Raw genomic sequence first — 14261 nt, forward strand, 5'->3', positions numbered from 1 at the left:
TGTCATTTCCACCAAATCAGCTGTTCTCAATTCCCAATGTTGTGACTATTTAATGGCAGTTACTCATGTTGTGGTCACCCCCAACCAAAAAATTATTTTCTTGTTACTTCATTACTGTAATTTTGCTACGGATATTAATTGTAATATTGTAGCTGAACAGATTGCTCAGTGGTCAACAGTACTGGCTACTTTTGCAGAGGACACAGGTACAGTTTCCAGCATCCACAGGGTAACTCATAAACATTTGGTACTCCAGTCTCAGGAGATTTGACACCCTCTTCCAGTTTCTGAGAGCACTGCACATATGTGGTGTACAGACACGCATGCAGAAAGATATTCATACACTTAAAATAAACCATAATGTAAATATTTAATATGCAGGATACCTGATATATGACCCCTGTGGAAGGGCAGTGTGATCCCAAAAGGGGTTGTGATTCACAGATTGAGAAGTGCTTCTCGGAATTGTGAGAACAAAATGCCTGGACAAAGAAAGCTAATTGTGCTTTGGAATTATTCTGCATTAAGCTAGACATGTAAAACTTTGGTCTTTAATCTTGTCTCATAAGATTCAGATACTTCCCCATGCATTTATAATATTTTGCATTCTAAGCCATATAGACTTTTTGTATCAACTAACAAACTCTATTTTCTCTCTTTTTTTTTTTACTAGAGTTTCTGTAATTTGCAAATAACATATCCCCAGGACATAGATAGAATGGTTTGACTTCTTTAACGAACAAGTTCATTAAAGTAGTGCACATCTACACAGTATCTTATTTTGTATAGCTGGCACATTTCGATGCCAATTTAGAACTTTAATTAAGTTTTAATATGCAAGATCAGTTCTCCATATGTGCCTTTTTCATCTTAGTTTTCCCTAAAGGTAAATGACCCCTTTTTATCTCCAAGTTTCTAATAATTACTTAATTTTCACTTGAAAAAAATCTGCATAAAATCGTTTAGATTTTTATAGAGATGCACACATTTGTTAAAAAATTTTTTTTGAAAAGGAAAGATTGATATTTACTTAATCACTGTGTCTTCTGTTTCAAGGTAGTTAATTAATTACAGATATTTGGAATTTTACATTTTCAAATGCTGTTTAAAGGACAGAAAAGTAAGCTATAGTTACAGTTTTTATTGTTGCTATTGTTTGTGAATGAAAGGAATAACAAGTCTTCAGAATTTAAAAATAGAAGGGATAGGTACTATTTCTAAAACAAAATTTTTAAGAAATTTGGAGGTAATATATAGCCAGGGGGTCAGAATAATGACAAACAAACCTCTGGACTTAGTATTTCCCACAATAAGGTCTACAGTCTTGACAACTAGCAGCCAACTGGCAGCACAGTCACAGACTGTGATGGGGATAGAACAACCTTATGCCAAAAGCCTAAGTAACCGGCATCTGCTTTCTCAATACTGCCTGCAATTCCTATACATGTTAAATACTGAGTGGTATAATCGTAAGGTGTTCTCACACAATACTCTTGTCTTTAATATCAAAAGAATCACACAGAGAACTTCTAGCGATTGAACACTTTCCCTTTAACCTAAAGACATGATTAGATTGTTTTAGTTACTTCAGTATTGAGCATCATTGCTTCATTGCTCTGCAACCTATGTCAGTAGTGGTTGGTCTCGAGACTTCACCAGAGAGTTACATATGAATTGTGTGGTGGAAAGGTCAGTAACCTCAAACAGTGTCTGCTAGAAGTGAAAACATTCAGCAGAATGCATAGTATATCGAGGAAAAACATAATCACGGAAGTGATAATAACCTAGAAATGCACTGAGTATGTGACTCAGGGTGTGCCAGGATGCTTAAAGGTATGAAACAGTGAGTTCGAGGCCCAACAACACACACACACACACACACACACACACACACACAGAGAGAGAGAGAGAGAGAGAGAGAGAGAGAGAGAGAGAGAGAGAGAGCAAGAATGAACAACTAAAGGGCAGAACTACATCATTGCTTGTGGGGTAAGATTTAAGTAGCAGCAATTGTTAAAGTTCCATGTTCAATTTTCAATTTAATTGTATACAGTCATAGTTTTCAATAAATAGTAGGACAATGTTATTTCTTCTGCCATCAATAAATCATCAATTATGTGTCCAATGAGATCATGGTTCTTTGGATAAAGGAGCTTGCATGTAGTGCTGAAGACCCGAACTCAACACCCAGGTCCACAAGCTGCCAAGAGATAACTGACTCCTGAGAGTTGCCTACTGACTCCACAGGCATACTCTGGCACATGCACTTCTCCACACATGCTTGCTCAAAATTAGAAAGAAATAAAAAAAGGAAGGAAGGGAGAAGGAGGAGAAAGGGAAGAAGGAAGGAGAAAAAAATAAGTCAATTTGCCGAATTTTCTTACTCATTCTGAGAACTTTTCCTGTTTGAACTTCCCAAATTTTTCCATTTCTGTCTAAATGTGTATGTCTCAGCTTCACCCTTTGTGTGTGAAGATGCAGGCATGTGTGTTCGTGTGTGTGTATGTATGTGTTCAAGTGAGTTAAGGTGCAGCACATGTATGCCAAAATATGTAGACATGAGCTGATCAGAGGACAGCTTTGCAGCCAGTTCTCTCCTTCAGTACTGATGTGGGTCCAGGAACCAGCTCAGGTCATAAGATTTGCACTACAAGTGCTTTCATTTTCGGAGTCACCTCAATACTTCTCCCAAAAACTGTTTTAGACACCACCACTCTGAATCTAAGTGGAAAAGATTGTCTGAAATACTGATTGTTCTTTACATTTTTAAAATACATTATAACAACTATCAATAGATACCAGAAAGAAAATAAAAAGGAGTAAAATCTGTCTTGAAAATTAAAAGAGAAAAAATTAGGAAAGCAAACTAAAGACTAAAATAATGTTCAAAATTGAAAGTACATTGAATATAAAGTAATAAGAACAACACAATTCAGATACTGTTTGCTGAGGTACTGAGGTATTGAGGGACATCAATAGTAATGCGGTATAACTATAGTTAGGGACTGAATTATTAATCTGGAATACAAACTTCAGTGAAGAACAAATAAAACGCAATGTGTGTGTGTGTGAGAGAGAGAGAGACAGAGACAGAGAGAGAGAGACCAACAGAGAGAGAGAGAGAGAGAGAGAGAGAGAGAGAAGGAAATTAAAAGAGAGATGGCAGGGAAGGGAGGAGAGGAAGAGTGAGGACAGTGAATATCTTAAGAATATCAATAACTTTAATTCACATCCTGACACTAAATTCTAGAAATTAGTGACATACATTCCAAGTTTTAAAGGGAAGGATTTTGAACTACTTAGGGAGCAAAGGAAGCCTTGAGTGAATGCGTTTTGGGGGAATGTATATTTTAAGGTGGGCAATGTCTGCCAAAGACTCAGAGACCTATTGGCACATGGTAAATTGGCAAAGCAGTTACTAATATGGGCCAGGATTAAGAAGAGTGGTGGCAAAACTTTCATGTGGAGTCTAAAACTGAGTGTTTATGAATGATTATCAGTGTGGCAAAGCGTAGCAACTACAGCTTTCTCATCAGGATGTTTACAGCCTGGATTTACTTACTTATTGACCTCCTTTGAAGACAAATTCCCTCCTGCCCCTGAGCTTTACCTAATAAGCACTGAGATTGAGGTGTAGTGGTACCCTTAGATAACTCCATCAGATATCAGACACATCTTTTCTCTTCATTCCTTCAGCAGGAACAAACCTTGTGGGTCCTGGCAACTGTTATACACACAAATGAGTTAAATGTAAAGATGGGGGGGAGGCTACATTTTCTATGCTATTTGCTGTTAACCAAAAAAAAAAAAAAAAAAAAAAAAGTAAGGGACATCAGGAAGGAAAAAAAAAAAACACCTACATAATATATTTTAGAAATTCCCAAACAATAGTAGCAAAATAACAAAGTAGAAAACCAAGTCAAACAATCTCAAAATAAGGAAAAGGAATTACAAATGATAAGTTGAAAAAATGAAAGTTGTACAGAGGGTGTCATGTATATATAGGGAATTCTACATCAGAACTACAGTGAGGTAACTGCTTACTGTAATTAGAATAAGAAACAAAAACAGACAAACACAAAGCTCATTAAATAGATGTATAAAAATGGAGACAATATATACTATTGGCGTGATAGTTAATATTGTCAATTTAATAGGATCTCTGTCTCTATCTAACAAACATCTGTATAAATATGGTACATATGTCTCTGTGTATATATATATATATATATATATATGTGTGTGTGTGTGTGTGTGTGTGTGTTTATGGATTAGAACTCTAAATTGTTAAATTATTTGATTAGAAATAAAGACTAAAATAAATGGACATAAGTTTCATTTACCTACAAGGACAATAAACAGCAAATATAATGGTTAATTGCAGTTGCAAAGCAATTGGATTGTAAGACATCTAGAACATTGGCCAAGCACACTTCCAGATATGTCTGTGAGCATTTTTCCAGAGAAGAGTGACATATATGTCTACAAAACAAGGGCAGAAAACACTCAGATTTGAGCAACACCACATGCTGGCTGGACGCCTGAGTAGAACAAATCTGGTGAGGAGAGAAATTCACACGATATGTAAATATGAAAGCCACTGGCCTGTCATGTTTAGGAAATCTGACTCCTGGTTTTAGGCCTTTGAACTCAGACTCACAGAAGAGATTTTTCCAATGAACTCTCTGCCCTTTAGTCTTAAACCTGGTTGCATGAATGGGCCCTCCAATTTTGCAATTTCTAGCTTCTAATGACTCCTTTTTACTCATGAAATTTTCACTCAACTCTTGATTTTAGTTATTTAAGATGTAAAAATATAAATATATTACTAATTGACATATTTACTAGTGAGAAAGAATAAAGAAAGGTGGTGTGGGAAGTCCTGCTGTATATGAGTTGCTTTTATTGGTTAATGAATAAAAAAGCTCTTTTGGCCTGTGATAGGGCAGAATAGAATGAGGTGGGAATACTAAACTGAATGCTGGGGGAAAGAAGACAGAGTGAGACACCATGAAGCTGCTGTCAAGGACAGATGAGCCAGAACCTTGCTTGTAGGCCATGAGCTTCATGGTAAAATATAAAATAATAGAAATGGGTTAACTAAAGATATAAGAGCTAGCTAGCAATATGCTTAAGTGATTATTTGGGTCTAGGTGGCCAGGATATGAACAAGTGGCCTCCAACAACAGAAACACAATTAACAATCATTATTTGAAATTCAACTAAGCACTTTTTAAGAATAAAAATAATTTACATATTCTTTGTATTTTCTCCGTGTCTATTGCTATGTTCTTTTCATTTCTGATTTTGTTAATTTGGATATTCTCTCTGTGTCTTTTAGTTAGTTTGGATAAAGGTTTGTCTATTTTGTTGATTTTCTTGAAGAACCAACTCTTTGCGTCATTGATTCTTTGTATTGTTTTCTTTGTTTCTATTTTGTTGATTTCAGCTCTCAATTTGATTATTTCCTGCTGTCTAGTTCTCTTGGGTGAGTTTGCTTCTTTTTGTTCTAAAGTTTTCAAATGTTCTGTTAATTCACTAGTATAGGATTTTTCCAGCTTCTTTATTTAGGCATTTAGTTCTATGAACTTTTCTCTTAACATTGCTTTCATTGTGTCCCATAAATTTGGAAATGTTGGCCGGGCGGTGGTGGCGCACACCTTTAATCCCAGCACTCGGGAGGCAGAGGCAGGCGGATCTCTGTGAGTTCGAGACCAGCCTGGTCTACAAGAGCTAGTTCAAGGACAGGCTCCAAAACCACAGAGAAACCCTGTCTCGAAAAACCAAAAAAAAAAAAAAAAAAAAATTTGGAAATGTTGTGTGGTCATTTTCATTGAATTTTAGGAAGTCTTTAATTTCTCTCTTTATTTCTTCCTTGACCTATTGATAATTAATGTGAGCATTGTTTAGTGTGCATGTGTTTGTGGGCTTTCTGGAATTAGTATTGCTGTTAACTTCTAGTTTTAAGCCATGGTGATCTGATAAGATACGGTAGATTATTTCAAATTTTTTGTATTTGTTGAGGTTTATTTTGTTACTGACTATGTGGTCAATTTTTGAGAAGTTTCATGAGGTGCTGAGAAGGTATATTTCTTCAGTTTGGATGAATATTAAGATCAATGTAACTTTTCATTTTTGAATAAATAATAACAATTTGGATGACCTTTTGATGCTGTAGAATGTAGACTTTCCTTTCTTTTTCAGAGAAGATCAATGTTTTGGACTTATAATCAGCAATGCTTATGTATAGAATACATTTACATAGTGGCAGAAGTGTGTTTAGCACAGTGTGTGGCTTCGTGGCAGGTGTCATGTAAATTGTACATGCTGAGTTCAAAACCAGTTTAGCATTTTGTATGCAGCAACATGAGATAGATTATACAGAAACACCTCAGTTTCACTTAATGCTTGATTTTGAATTATTTTTTGAATTTTGCATTCAGAAAGCATTGTATCCCCAAATCTATCAAGGTTATCAAAACTACTGCATTCATTTACTCTATGAGGCCAAGATCACAAGTTAAAGGGGTTGCTAAAGGGGGTGGTGGTGTTATGTAGCATGAGAGGGTCAGATCTGTAGGACTTATTTATTTTAAAAGATTTAGTTATTTAAATATATTTAAATATGAGTGCTTTGTCTGTATATACATCTAAACACCAGAAGAGGGCACTCTATTTCATTGGAGATGGTTGTGAATTACCATGTGGTTGGTGGGTATTGAACTCATGTCCCCTGGAAGAGCACCCTGTATTCTTATCCACTGAGCCATCTCCCCATCCCTGGCTCTGAAGGACTTGAAACTGAAGTAGTTAGGGTCTTGCATATTACTAATGTGTATGCCTGTAAAAGTGTCTCTAAATAAAACTTTATATAGATATTAACTATGAACATCTTTGTATTTTGTACCTGAAAAACAGTATTTGAAAGGATGACGCAGTTACTAAAGGGCTTAAATCATCATGAAGGCATGTTGTCACTTATTAATTGAGGAATCTGGAGGAATTTACCAGGCTTTACAAAACCATCAACTGCTTTAAAATGTCATGCTCAACAATTAGGCTTCTTTTAAAGGTTGGACTCGTAAAACTTAAAGCAACTACAAAAAAAAGTATTTAATGAATGATTTAGAAAGAAAACAACAAGAACAGCCATTTGTTAAACTAATGTATCACTGAGAAAAATGTTTATGCATTGTTTATCAAGAATCTAATTTAATCATTCATCATTGCTCTATGATATACATAAGTTTCTTCCCTAAAGCACTGGAATATAAATTTTAAATTATATCCTATTGCAATTCTAATGATTTCCTTGTTTTGTATTTTATTATGATTTTGTTACCCATTTGGACTGCAGTCATTCGCCAAGAGGTATGTAGTCTCAGCAATAGAGATACATCCAAAATTGGACTGGTATTATTTTATGGTAACAAAAAGAGGAGTGGCTCAGGTCTAATACAAATTGAAAGGAAAAGTCTGATTTTTCTTCTTGAAAGCAAAGAGGTGAATACTCTCTCCAGTACCCACTCCTTCCTCTGAAGTCCCACTGCTTTATCTTAGGGCTGGTTAAGGGAGAAAAAATACTGCTTTTGTAAATGATGTCTTCCTCTCTGAATCATATATGAAAATTTAAAAGATCTCAATAAATACCTTTCAATTGTTTGATACGGATACATCTTGTTCAGGAACCGGGGTGCCATCTACCTGAAATTAAATCATTTAAAACATATAGCACATTTTATGATTTGATTATTAAACATGCCCTAAAACTTACATTTTAAAGTTTTTCCTCCATCTCCTGTCTTTCTTTTGGGAAAATACGAAAATTTTGATGGAAAGTTATTGCTGGTAGAAGTAAGTCACTTGGACCTGGCTTTTCTTACAGCCAGGTCGACTTCCTGCCTTGTTCTCAGCTTCTTGGTCTGCCTTATGGGAACTAGCCTCTGCCACAGGTCCTTGGAACTGAACTGCTGATGTAAACCTTTAACTACATAATGGACCAAAACATTCTGAAATTAGAAGCCCAAATGATTTTTCTCTCTTTCTATGCTTGTTTTTGTCAGTTATTTTGATTATAGCAACATAAAACTAGCAAATAGTATTGGTGACCAAATATGTCATCCATAACAAAAAAAAAAAACTTTATTTTTAAAGACAGTTTTACTTATCCTATACTGACCACAAACTTATTTTGTAGATGATGATTACTTGAACTTTTTCAATTTATTACTGTCTAGTTTGTATTACCCAGGTATTAAGATTATATGTTTGAACACCTTACCAGATTTACGTGGTCCTGGGAATCTAATCAAAGACTACCAGCAAGCTGCAGAAGCACTGTATAACTGAGCTACAAGCCCAACAAAGAGATACCTAGTTATGCTGTGGTTAAAACAAATTAATGAACAGAGGAGATTTCCCTAATAGCATTGCATTTAGGATTAACAATGACGTGTAACAAATGAAAACCTGCTTTGAGGACTAGTTACTGCCTCACTCAAGACGATTGGGTATGCCAAAGAATGGGGTTTCTTTCTCCTTTGCATTTCTTTTCTTATTTTAGAAGATTTACTGATATGTGCATCATGTCTAACAGTTGTGCAGTATTCAAACTGTGTTTTCTTTCTTCTGCTTGTTGAGAGGTTTTATGGGTCTACAGGCGATTTTATTTTCCCCAGTGATGACCATTAGCATCTGCATCTGTTTGGTAGTCTATCTAACTTAGTTGTCATAGTTCACTACCTACACTTACTTTGTTCAGTCGCCAAATTTTATTTAGGGTTCCACCTCTCTTTCTTGGCCATCTCTCTACTACATCCTGGAGAATAAAGATATCTGACTGTTTTCCTGACAACCCTGGAAGGCTTGGATTCTTCAGTGCCCTACTTGGAAATCTGGCAGCTGTCCTTACTTATGACTTGACCTCACTAAAGGATTCCATCTGCCTCCGTGCTCCCCTATCCAACCTTCCTTTATCCCAATCCTCCTTTTTCCCCAAGTTCCCCCCATTCTCCCCTTCTCCCTTTTCTCTCCCCATCTCCCCTTACCCCCATCCCACCCCACCCCAAAGATCTCAATTTTCTCCCCGGCCATTTTGTCTACTTCCCATAGCCAAGAGGACAACTATATGTTTTTCCTTTGGTTCACCTTCTTACTTAGCTTCTTTGGGATCACCAATTGTAGTCTCCGTGACCCTTGTTTATGGCTAGAAACCAATTATGAGTGAGTACATCCCATATTCATCTTTTTGGGTCTGGGTTACCTCACTCAGGATAGTGTTTTCTATTTCCATCCATTTGCATGCAAAATTTGAGAAGTCATTGTTTTTTACCGCAGCGTAGTACTCTAATGTGTAGATATTCCACACTTTCTTCATCCATTCTTCCATTGAAGGGCATCTAGGTTGTTTCCAGGTTCTGGCTATTACAAATAATACTGCTATGAACATAGTTGGACAAATGCTCTTGTCATATGATAGGGCATCTTTTGGGTATATTCACCTTAGAGTTGGCAAGAGACTTGAACCTAGAGTGGCTCCCAGATGCCCAAGCCAAGGTCCCCAGTTAGTTCCCTGGGCAGCTGAGGATAGGGAACCTGAAATGACCCTATCCTATAGCAATACTGACGAATATCTTGCATATCATAATAGAACCTTCATCTGGTGATGGATGGAGATAGAGACAGAGACCCACACTGGAGCACTGGACTGAGTTCCCAAGGTCCCAATGAGGAGCAGAAGGAGGGAGAAGATGAGCAAAGAAGTCGGGACCACGAGGGGTGCACCCACCCACTGAGACAGTGGAGCTGATCTATTGGGAGCTCACCAAGGCCAGCTGGACTGTGACTGAAAAAGCATGGGATAAAACTGGACTCTCTGAGCATGGCGAACAATGAGTGCTGATGAGAAGCCAAGGACAATGGCACGGGTTTTTGAACCTACGTAATGTGCTGGCTTTGTGGGAGCCTAGCCAGTTTGGATGTTCACCTTCCTAGAAATGGACGGAGAGGGGAGGACCTAGGACTTACCACAGGGCAGGGAACCCTGACTGCTCTTTGGACTGGAGAGGGAGGGGGAGAGGGGTGGGTGGAGAGGGAGAAGGGTTGGAGGAGGGGGAGGGAAATGGGAGGCTGGGAGGAGGTGGAAACTTGTTTTTTTTCTCCTTTTCTCAATAAAAAAATGGGAAAAAAAAAAGGATTCCATCTGAAATCTTCTAAAACAGGCAGGGATACAAGATTTTCCTTAGGAATCCAGTGCCCTTTTCTATAGATTTGACATTCAGGCATCTGTTTTCTCTGCTCTGTGCCATGTGACTCTTACATGCCTTGTAATTACATCTAGCAAAAATTTTGATAAATGGCTTTGGTTTAACAGTAGTGATATAGTCTATATCTGAGGGTTTAATTTCCTTCCCTGAGGAGTAATAAGGGAAGATTTATGCTACCAGTTTATGAAGAGGTAGGAATGATGTAAGAGTCATCATATTATAAAATGATACCCTTATGAAGAAATAGATAATGACCTCATTTGAGTCATAGTGGCATTACCATCTGTAGGGTCAATGTTAATTACTATTCCTTGGGTTTAGAAATTTATGTCCTGTTTACTTATTTTCCCCAAAATATACAGCAATTCCAGTGAAGCACTATAAAGTAATAGGAGACCAAAGATTCAATAAAAGATATCATAACAAGATGTGTGATGCTAAAAGACTTAATGTAAAGATGAGGTTTAAAATACTGAAAAATGATATGGATGTTCTTCTGTATATGTATTGCTTTTATCAGTTGAGGAATAAAGCTGTTTCAGCCAATGGTTTGGCAGAGTAAAGCCAGGAGGGAAATCTGAGCAGAGAAGAGAGATATATAGAGAGAATAATGTGGAGTTGGAGACACCATGGAGCTGCTGTAGGAGACAGATGCCAGATCATTAGAGTAAGCCACAGCCTCATGTTGATACACAGATTAATCGAAATTGGTTAATTTAAGATGTAAGAGTTAGTTAATAAGAAACCTGAGCTAATAGATCAAACAGTGTGGCAATTAATATAGTTTCTGATTATTCAGATCTGCATGGGTGGGGATCAAAACATAAAGATTGATTAAATGACACAATGTAATGAAGACTATGTAATTATAGAATAGATATGAAGAATATAAGAATAAGAATAAAATTATAAGAATCAACATTTTAAAATATCCTTCCCACAGTGTGTGTGTGTGTGTGTGTGTGTGTATATATATATATATATATATATATATATATATATATATATTCTTTCTATCTCCTAAACCAAATCAAATTACCTTTTATTTTCTTCATCTGAAACAATTATTTTCACAAGTTCATTCATATATAAGTATGCCAAATCATTTTAAATGATATTTTTGATGATTTTAATTAGACATTACTAAACTTCAATGTAATTTTGAGAGAAAGTTTATCATTATTGCACAGCTAAGTCTTTCCATTTGTGAAGGTAAGGTGCTACTCCAGTTGGTAAAATAAAATTTTATAAATTTATAGAGATCTGTTATCTTAATAACACATGCATTTTCTTTTTATTCTTATTAGATTTCTATAAAGTGTTCACTTGCGCTAGAGAGATGACTTAGTAATTAAGAAAAATTATCTCTTTTAGAGGTTCTGAGTTGAGTTCCCAACACACTCCAATTTCACAGGATCTGGGGCTTCTTTAGGCCTTTAGTCTACAGGTACTTGCAAGTCCATGTGCACAAAGGACAAAGCATCTCTTTGCCTTTTAGTCTAGAGAAACCATTTAAAGCTTCTTGAATGCAATAAATAGTTGCTGTAACACCAAATTATGGTATCAGCCATGTGTCTAACATATACTAGAATAATGTGTTAATGTAAGTTTAAGAATTAGTAAAAATCCTGAGCTAATGGGCCAATCAGTTTTATAACGTATGTAGATCTTCTGTGTGATTCTTTGGGACCTAACAACTGTGGGAACTGGGCAAGACAGAAACCCCAACAAGCAGGCCCTCGTGTTACAGACAATGTTGGGCAGAACACCTAAAAGGAGATCCATGTAGAAACACAAATGTTTAGTAGTACTCACAACAAATGGAATTTGTCTCTGTTAAACACAGACATATTGAGATAAACTTACTGGTCCCTATGGTATGCTTAGAAGAGATATAATTTCAGAGAAATACAGCCAAGTGACTTGTAGATAACAGTTTGACAAAGCAAGTGTTATGAACACTTAACTAGACAACATGCCCAAAAGAAAACAGTAACCAGAATGCTGGCTGAAAATGTCATGCTGTTTATTATGCTCCTACAGATGGAATGTAGTAAACACACTGGCCTGAAAACTTGGCTCTGGAAGCTCAAGAAATGATCTGTGGAAGATTAATGATCTGCCTTGTGGGAATTAATAAATAGAAAATGTAATCTATATGTGTTCTCTAAATCCCGCACATCAAAAACTAAGAAAGTTATAAAAAATAGCTGGTTGGGATGTAAACATATTAAAACTGACTGTGGTTTTATTTGTGAGAAGAACTTACTCATTACATAAAGAAAAGTCACAGTGGAGAACCCTGCCACCATCCTCTTATAATGTGAAACAGGGCAAATGCACAGGATTATGTCTAGCAAAGAATCAGAGCCCATAATTAACTAACATTTTTCTTGATTTAAAGGTTAATCAATGATAGAATTCTCATATGGAGAAGACCTGCTTCTATTAAAAGCCAGAGATAATATTGTAGTCATATTTATCTAACTCAAGCTATAATTTCTAATTTTTGTGATATAATTTAATTAGTTTTATTGCTTTTGAAAGACTATGATAATAGAAATGCTTAATTTTGTACTATTTATCATATTTATTGCATTTACTTATGTAACCTATTTGTTAATTTTATTGTGAGAATTTCTCATTTTCTAATTAATATACTAGATTTTCTTTGGTTATTGGTTTTGTTTTTTATAATTCTATTAGTATAGTGCTGAGGCAATTATTGCTACCTATACTATTGCTATGTTACTTTTCCTGGAGAAACACTAACAATCCTCTACCAAATTTAAATAAAAAAAATGATTCCAAGTTCATCATTGTGAATAAATAACAAAATTAGGATTACCTACAGGGATGTGAGTGAGGGTTGGATGGGGGTGTGTGTAAGTCATGCTTTCAGGAGCATGGCTCAAAAGCAAATGTGCCACCAAAAAGCCTACTCCAGTCTTGGTGCCATTTCAGGAGACCTACATTCTTGACGCTGTCATCAAAGGAAGCAAGCACCTCCACAGGCCAAAGATTGCTCTCTTTTCCCTGGAGTGTTTTGTTTTGTTTTGTTTTTCTTGTTTACTTAGGAGAAGCCTTGTGAATATGGCAAGTTCCATGGACTTCCTGAGACTTGTTAGTTTTTTACTTTATAAATCTTATAGGATGGGATTCTATACTACAAAAATTGGTCTCTTTTCATTATGGAAATGAAGTTCTATAGCAAAACATTTCTGGAATTGCTAGACTATGACATATTAGCAGTGCCCCAGGTCAAAGCCTGGCATGTAAATGCACGTGTTCTTTTGTTTGCAAACCTTAACTTATTCACTTATAACTGATTTAACAGCTGTTTAATTAATTTTTATGTTTAGTCTTAAAATTAACTTTTAATTTATAAATTTGATTTCTTACATTTCTATCTCTAATCATTTTGTATGGAACTCTATTTCATGAAACTATGTGCAATATTGGATTAATGATTATTTATTTACAATTGAGGTTAAATGTATATAAAATGCATATACGTACAGTACAGATTTAATCTAGAGAAAAGGAATTTTCAACACAGAACTCTTTTCTGAGTTGATGAAAACTCTAAGTGGGCTCACATACTTGACAAATTTAAACACATGGACTTTAAAATTGTCATTTCTCTTGGTTGACTTACAGTGATACTTACTAAAAGATGAATTAATTTTTATTTTGATACATTTTGACTGTCTTTATTCAATTTAGTTTGCTTACAAAGGTTTTCACTTGAATTTACTTCCTTTGATTTGTAATTCTTCAAAATTTGCTCCAGGTTATTATAGAAATTTTGTATTGACATCAACAAATTTGTGTCTCTAAAAGAAAAGCAGGCAGATATTACTACGCAAAATTTACCTTCTTGGTTTGAGTCTTCTCTGTGGCTTTTCATTTAAGTTGTTCTTTTCAGTGTTATTAGGGAGACAGTAATTTTTGTTTTAATCTGGGTATTTGGCTTATTATGCTGAGTGACTTATT

The sequence above is a fragment of the Microtus oregoni genome, unplaced genomic scaffold, assembly GCF_018167655.1.
Source record: "Microtus oregoni isolate MIOR12 unplaced genomic scaffold, Mior012 000026F_ref0000081, whole genome shotgun sequence".
NCBI classification, from domain to species: domain Eukaryota; kingdom Metazoa; phylum Chordata; class Mammalia; order Rodentia; family Cricetidae; genus Microtus; species Microtus oregoni.